Source organism: Mytilus californianus, unplaced genomic scaffold, assembly GCF_021869535.1.
Source record: "Mytilus californianus isolate M0D057914Y unplaced genomic scaffold, xbMytCali1.0.p SCAF_11, whole genome shotgun sequence".
In the NCBI taxonomy this organism is placed as follows: Eukaryota; Metazoa; Mollusca; class Bivalvia; order Mytilida; family Mytilidae; genus Mytilus; species Mytilus californianus.
Window position 1 is genome coordinate 66,373,465 of NW_026262593.1, and position 8,664 is coordinate 66,382,128.

The following is an 8,664-nucleotide window of genomic DNA, read 5'->3' on the forward strand; positions in this document are numbered from 1 at the left end:
ATATTTTACAGAGAAGTTATTTCACTCCTTAACACAGGCAACTTGGAATCAAGGTTTTTGATATTATTTCACTTCCTACCACAGGCAACTTGGAATCAAGGTTTTTGTTATTATTTCACTTCCTACCACAGGCAACTTGGAATCAAGGTTTTTGATATTATTTCACTTCCTACCACAGGCAACTTGGAATCAAGGTTTTTGTTATTATTTCAGTTGTAAAAATTATTTTCAGTGACTGACATGAAAAACATGACAACGTTATGTATCAGTTAGCATTGGATACTTGTGTATACGTATGACGAAGTTAAGCCGCGCTCTGTGTTTGGGGTTCACAGATACTATACCTCCCTTTTAGGTATAGGAACGTCCCCCGTCATACGTATCAAGTATCCATTCTTACTGGTACGTTAAACTGAGAGTGAGGTGGCTCAGTTTGACTGATGTGCGATGGCTCAGTCAAAATATTTTTTGCACCAACTGAGAGTGAGGTGGCTCAGTCTGCATGTGAAGCTCTGTAACATGCTTTTAAGGGAAAACTGAGAGCGAGGTGGCTCAGTCTGCATGTGAAGCTCTGTAACATGCTTTTAATTGTAAAAAGTATTTTATTTGTTTTTATCCAAATTTTAATTGGGGATATTTTACTGTTTTTATCCAAATTTTAATTGGGGATATTTTATTGTTTTTACTGGAACAAACTGAGAGTGAGGTGGCTCAGCCTGCATGTGAAGCTCTGTAACATGCTTTTAATTGTAAAAAGTATTTTATTTGTTTTTATCCAAATTTTAATTGGGGATATTTTACTGTTTTTATCCAAATTTTAATTGGGGATATTTTATTGTTTTTACTGGAACAAACTGAGAGTGAGGTGGCTCAGTCTGCATGTGAAGCTCTGTAACATGCTTTTAATTGTATATTTTATTTGTTTTTATCCAAATTTTAATTGGGGATATTTTACTGTTTTTATCCAAATTTTAATTGGGGATGTTTTACTGTTTTTATCCAAATTTTAATTGGGGATATTTTATTGTTTTTACAGGAACAAACTGAGAGTGAGGTGGCTCAGTCTGCATGTGAAGCTCTGTAACATGCTTTTAATTGTATATTTTATTTGTTTTTATCCAAATTTTAATTGGGGATATTTTACTGTTTTTATCCAAATTTTAATTGGGGATATTTTATTGTTTTTACTGGAACAAACTGAGAGTGAGGTGGCTCAGCCTGCATGTGAAGCTCTGTAACATGCTTTTAAGGGGGATAAAGTATTTTATTTGTTTTTATCCAAATTTTAATTGGGGATATTTTACTGTTTTTATCCAAATTTTAATTGGGGATATTTTATTGTTTTTACTGGAACAAACTGAGAGTGAGGTGGCTCAGTCTGCATGTGAAGCTCTGTAACATGCTTTCAAGGGGAAAAAAGTATTTTATTTGTTTTTATCCAAATTTTAATCGGGAATATTTTACTGTTTTTATCCAAATTTTAATTGGGGATATTTTTCTGCATTTATCCAAATTGTAATCGGATATTTTGACTGTTTTTATCTAAATTTTAATTATGGATATTTTACTGTTTTTATCTAAATTTTAATTGGAGATATTTTACTGTTTTTATCCTAATTTATAAGTTGAGGCAGGTCATTTTATGATTATTTGGGAAATGAGGGACTTTTTACATTATTTTATCCATTTGGGTGTGGGGGACAAAGGGAATATTTTACTTTCTAAGTCCAAATTTTAATTTATACAGGAGACCCTTTTTTTATCTTTTTTTAGTTAAATGTTGAGCCCCCAAGTCAAATCAAAGACTTAAAAACTGGTACTCCAAAAGGAAAAGATAGGTGACCTACTGTGGGCATTTGTCTTGGTGAACTAGCACCTTAAAGTCCAGCTAACCCACAGGCCGGCTGGCTAGTACAAGCAGACAGGTATTTTTAATACCATTTGGCATTTTAAACTTTGGCATTTTTCATTTGGCTTTTTGTTTTATGTGTTTTTGAACTATTTGGATTTATACCATTTGGCAATTTTCATTTATGTTTTTTTCATTTTTTTCAACATATTTTGTAATCAACACACCAAAAACACTTCAAAATTAAGAGTGGGATATATACTTTTTGGCCTCCATAATGTTTATCAATCAAAACAGCATTCTATTTTCAAATTTACATTACACAATTTGGCTTTCTGTAACGTTGGCTGTTAATCTTTTGTACGAATGCTATGATGACCATTATGTGTAGAAAATAAGACTACATTTCTAAAAGTGGCTCAGGTTCATATATTTATGTTTGATATCAATCAGTTCTAAATTTCCTTCACATTTCTAAAATTTTAAGATCTTCCATATCTGGTACATCTTATAATATCGTATTCATCTACTAACCCAATTTTCTCATAGGGACTTAACACGAAGCAGAAGGGGTATTAGGTGGTAGGTGGTTAAGGGTGTTATGATAGGGTGAAAGGGTGAGAAAGGGAGGGAGAAAAATAGAATGATGGAGAGGGTGATTGTATATGATTGTAAGTGGAATATAGAGAGGGAGTTAATCTGTGAGAGAATGTGATTTCATAGTAAGGGCAGGGTGTACTGGTCTGGAAGTATAGTTTCTGTTTTGTCTCGTGTGGTTTCTGTTTTCTACATCAATCTGATAAGTTTAAATATTGAGAAATTGCTGTCGTCTAAAAGTTCACAGGTTAACAGCCTTTCTTGTTACTGTTTATGTGCTGCTTATACATAAATATTGTAGCACTTCTCAGTAGCTAGATAGAGTTGTGGCTTTTCATCAAATTAAGCAGCAGCTTCTGTACAGTTCATGTTGGAATGATACCAAGTGCTGTGTTTTTCTTCCAAATTGAGAACATTTTTGATCTTCATGAACTAGTAATTACACATGATGAAGCTTTTTATGGCCCCGCAACAAATATGGCCTCGCAACAAAGCTGTCGGGGCCATATAGTTTTACCCTTGTCTGTCATTCCATCATTCCGTCAATCCATCTTTCCATCATTCTGTCATTCCGTCATTCCGCAACAAACCATTATACGGGCTTTTTTTCTAAATGCCTTCAGATATTAGGCTGATTTTTTGGTATGTGAGTTCACATGATGAGTTTTAGATGAAGTTTTAGTTTCGTTCTGGTCCGCTAATTTTTGCCAAAATTACAGGCTTTGGACTTCGATAAATTGTTGAAAATCACAGTTATACAGACTTTTTTTTCTAAAGACCTTCAGATATTGGGCTGATTTTTGGTATGTGAGTTAACCATAATGAGTTACAGATCAAGTTTGAGTTTTGTCCTGCTCTACTATTTTTGCCGAAATTACGGGCTTTGGACTTCGATAAATTGTTGAAAATCACAGTTATACAGGTTTTTTTCTAAACGCCTTCAGATATTGGGCTGATTTCTGGTATGTGAGTTAACCATGATGAGTTACAGATCAAGTTTATGTTTAGTTCCGCTTTGCTAATTTTCCCCAAAAAATTTTTTAAAGCCTGAAGATTTTAAGCAGAATTTTGATATGTGAGACTACCATCATGTTTGTATTCACATGTGTTGTTGAAATTGCAGATTTTTCAACTTTTTGAGACAGGGCCATTCGTGTCGTTTCGACACATCTAGTCTTTTTTTGCAACATGTTTTTTTATCAACACAACCAAAACACTTCAAAATTAAATATACACTTTTGACATTCATAATGATTATCAATTATTTTCAAATTTACATTAAATAATTAAATAACTTTAGTATAAGTAAATAGAAATGTATGAAATTTGAACACAAGGTTTATAACCACACAAGAAAGGTTGGGGTTGATTTAAGGGGTTGTGGTCCCAACAGTTTAGGGATTTAAGGAGGCAAAAAGGGGCCCAAAAAAACATTTTTCTAGTTTCCAGACAATAACTTGTGGAACATTGTATGGATCTCTCTGAAATTATACCACGATTTTCCATTCCTCAAAAGGATGGTTAAGATTGGCTTTTGAGGGTTATAGCTTAAACCAATTAGGAATTAGGGGCAAAAAAGGGGGAAAACAATGATTTCCTGTTTGATGGACTATTACTTATTTAAGTACATGAATGTAACGTTTGAATTACATCCCTTACACTAATTTTAAATCATGTATAACGAAATGTATTGTCTTGAGGTGATTTGCTGCCAATTTGTTTTTAGAAAAAAATAAAATCACAAAAATAATAAACTCTGAGAAAAATTCAAAACGGAAAGTCCCTAATCAAATGGCAAAATCAAAAGCTCAAACACATGCAATGAATGGATAACAACTATCATATTCTGACTTGGTACAGGCACTTTCTTATGTAGAAAATGGTGGATTGAGCCTGCTTTTATAACTAGCTAAACCTCTCACTTGTATGACAGTCACATCAAATTCCATTATATTGACAACGATGTGTGAACAAATCAAACAGACATAACAGGTGAAAATGTCAAAAATACAGCCATCAAGAGAGAACTAACTGTTTTAAAAAGGAATTTTAGGATGTATTTAAATGGGTAATTATGGTTGCAAATTCAATTTGGAATTTTAAATTTTAAATTTTAGATTACAGAAATTTCAGAAATTAAAAAGACATTTTCTTTAAATATAATTTATTTTTGCCAAAAAAAAAGGGGAGGTGTCAATAAACAACAGCATAATAGTGTATTGCACAAGAGCAAAAAAAAAATGAGGGGTCAATACGCAACAGAAAGCTTAAGGGGTGTATTTTTTTGGGTAGGGGGGTCAATTCGCAACAGCATAGTGTATTGCATATAAGCCAAAAAAATTAATATAAATTGAAACATATAACATATTCTAAGTTCCTTGACTACAGTTATTCTCTTTTTATAAAGGAATAGCACTGTGTCCAGCTGTGTCCGCCTGTAGCCAGCACATTCTATGTTTTATATAGATATTACGTTGTGTCCACTTGTGTCCGCCTATCTCCCCCTATATCTTTAAGTTTTATATAGAAATTACGTTGTGTCCATTTGTGTCCGCCTGTACGCCCCTGTTTCTGTAATTTTTATATAGAAATATCACTGTGTCCAGCTGTGTCCGCCTGTAGCCAGCACATTCTATGTTTTATATAGAAATTACGTTGTGTCAACTTGTGTCCGCCTGTATCCCCCTATTTCATAAAGTTTTATATAGAAATAGCACTGTGTCCAGCTGTGTCCGCCTGTAGCCAGAAGATTCTATAGTTTTATATAGAAATTACGTTGTGTCCACTTGTGTCCGCCTGTATCCCCAGTTTTTATAATTTTTATAAAGGAATAGCACTGTGTCCAGCTGTGTCCGCCTGTAGCCACCAGATTCTATAAGTTTTATATAAAAATTACGTTGTATCCACTTGTGTCCGCCTGTATCCCCAGTTTTTATAATTTTTATAAAGGAATAGCACTGTGTCCAGCTGTGTCCGCCTGTAGCCACCAGATTCTATAAGTTTTATATAGAAATTACGTTGTGTCCACTTGTGTCCGCCTGTATCCCCAGTTTTTATAATTTTTATAAAGGAATAGCACTGTGTCCAGCTGTGTCCGCCTGTAGCCACCAGATTCTATAAGTTTTATATAAAAATTACGTTGTGTCCACTTGTGTCCGCCTGTATCCCCATTTTTTATAATTTTTATAAAGGAATTGCACTGTGTCCAGCTGTGTCCACCTGTAGCTAGCAGATTCTATAAGTTTTATATAGATATTACGTTGTGTCCACTTGTGTCCGCCTGTACCCCCCTGTATCTTAAAGTTTTAAATAGGAAATTGCACTGTGTCCAGCTGTGTCCGCCTGTAGCCCGCAGATTCCATCGTTTTATATAGAAATTACGTTGTGTCCATTTGTGTCCGTCTGTAGCCCCCTGTTTCCTTACGTTTTATATAGAAATAGCACTGTGTCCGCCTGTAGCCAGCAAATTCTATAAGTTTTATATCGAAATTACGTTGTGTCCACTTGTGTCCGCCTGTAGCCCCCTGTATCTGTAATTTTTATATAGAAATAGCACTGTGTCCAGCTGTGTCCACCTGTAGCCACCAGATTCTATAAGTTTTATATAGAAATTACGTTGTGTCTACTTGTGTCCGCCTGTAGCTCCCTGTTTCTGTAATTTTTATAGAAATATCACTGTGTCCAGCTGTGTCAGCCTGTAGCCAGCACATTCTATGTTTTATATAGAAATTACTCTGTGTCCACTTGTGTCCGCCTGTATCCCCAGTTTTTATAATTTTTATAAAGGAATAGCACTGTGTCCAGCTGTGTCCGCCTGTAGCCAGCAGATTCTATAAGTTTTATAGAAATTACGTTATGTCCACTTGTGTCCGCCTGTATCCCCAGTTTTTATAATTTTTATAAAGGAATTGCACTGTGTCCAGCTGAGTCTGCCTGTAGCCAGCACATTCTATGTTTTATATAGATATTACGGTGTGTCCACTTGTGTCCGCCTATCTCCCCCTATATCTTTAAGTTTTATATAGAAATTACGTTGTGTCCATTTGTGTCCGTCTGTAGCCCCCTGTTTCCTTACGTTTTATATAGAAATAGCACTGTGTCCGCCTGTAGCCAGCAAATTCTATAAGTTTTATATCGAAATTACGTTGTGTCCACTTGTGTCCGCCTGTAGCCCCCTGTATCTGTAATTTTTATATAGAAATAGCACTGTGTCCACCTGTAGCCAGCAGATTCTATAAGTTTTATATAGAAATTACGTTGTGTCTACTTGTGTCCGCCTGTAGCTCCCTGTTTCTGTAATTTTTATAGAAATATCACTGTGTCCAGCTGTGTCCGCCTGTAGCCAGCACATTCTATGTTTTATATAGAAATTACGTTGTGTCAACTTGTGTCCGCCTGTATCCCCCTATTTCGTAAAGTTTTATATAGAAATAGCACTGTGTCCAGCTGTGTCTGCCTGTAGCCAGAAGATTCTATAGTTTTATATAGAAATTACGTTGTGTCCACTTGTGTCCGCCTGTATCCCCAGTTTTTATAATTTTTATAAAGGAATAGCACTGTGTCCAGCTGTGTCCGCCTGTCGCCACCAGATTCTATAAGTTTTATATAGAAATTACGTTGTGTCCACTTGTGTCCGCCTGTATCCCCAGTTTTTATAATTTTTATAAAGGAATAGCACTGTGTCCAGCTGTGTCCGCCTGTAGCCAGCAGATTCTATAAGTTTTATAGAAATTACGTTGTGTCCACTTGTGTCCGCCTGTATCCCCAGTTTTTATAATTTTTATAAAGGAATTGCACTGTGTCCAGCTGTGTCTGCCTGTAGCCAGCACATTCTATGTTTTATATAGATATTACGTTGTGTCCACTTGTGTCCGCCTATCTCCCCCTATATCTTTAAGTTTTATATAGAAATTACGTTGTGTCCATTTGTGTCCGCCTGTAGGCCCCTGTTTCTGTAATTTTTATATAGAAATATCACTGTGTCCAGCTGTGTCCGCCTGTAGCCAGCACATTCTATGTTTTATATAGAAATTACGTTGTGTCCACTTGTGTCCGCCTGTATCCCCTATTTCATAAAGTTTTATATAGAAATAGCACTGTGTCCAGCTGTGTCCGCCTGTAGCCAGCAGATTCTATAAGTTTTATATAAAAATTACGTTGTGTCCACTTGTGTCCGCCTGTATCCCCATTTTTTATAATTTTTATAAAGGAATTGCACTGTGTCCAGCTGTGTCGCCTGTAGCCAGCAGATTCTATAAGTTTTATATAGATATTACGTTGTGTCCACTTGTGTCCGCCTATCTCCCCCTATATCTTTAAGTTTTATATAGAAATAGCACTGTGTCCAGCTGTGTCCGCCTGAAGCCAGCAGATTCTATAAGTTTTATATAGCTTGTAGGGTACCAAATTGTACTAAAAGGACAAGTCGTAGCTTGTATGCCATTTAGACAAGTTTGTCCCTGACCAAGGATACATATTTGTATCTGTACAAATGTGCACCAAATATCTCAGATAGAATATTTATACATAGTTCATTATAGAACGCAAAGAGTAGTTGTACATATTTAAGTTCAATGTTTCAATCTAATTTATGAAATAAGTTTACTTGTTGGATAATTTGTATTAGAACATTTCGGATTCAGTATCAAACTGGTAATGGACCCTGTACATAATAGAAATAAACACGCTTACCATGTGTACATGTTAACATATTTGTATCCTGTATAAAGGTAATGGAACAATAAACAACTGTCATAATGTCATGAAATAGAATTCCTTGATAATATAAGTTCCAAATGGAAGAAATATTCGGTAATATTATTTCCACTGGAACAAATATTACAGTATTTATATAAATATATTAGTTTGATGTGTTTGAGCTTTTGATTTTGCCAATTGTTAAGGGACTTTCCGTTTTGATTTTTCCTTGGAGTTCGGTATTTTTGTTGTTTTACTTTTTATAAAAATAAGGAGATTAGTATGATTGCGGCCAATGGGACAACTATCCACCAAATGAAATAACTGTAAAATATTAGGGGCATACACTTCAAGCACGGGGACACATTCTACAGCATCAACACAGCACGAGCAACAAACCCTGCATGCAATCAATATAAAAATAAGGAGATGTGGTATGATTGCCAATGAGACAACTATCCACCGCAAGGTTCAAATGAAATGGATGTATGCAATTATAGACAACCATACGGCCTTCGTTC

At 35.2% G+C, this 8,664-nt stretch overlaps 1 long non-coding RNA gene across 1 annotated transcript; it reads left to right on the forward strand.

Annotated features, from left to right (window-relative positions):
• The first annotated feature begins 29 nt into the window (after nucleotides 1-29).
• Nucleotides 30-2,706, forward strand: LOC127720559 (uncharacterized). The gene is made up of 2 exons (XR_007990861.1): nucleotides 30-706; nucleotides 1,055-2,706. It is a non-coding gene; the product is annotated as an uncharacterized LOC127720559 (long non-coding RNA).
• Nucleotides 2,707-8,664: the final 5,958 nt, after the last annotated feature.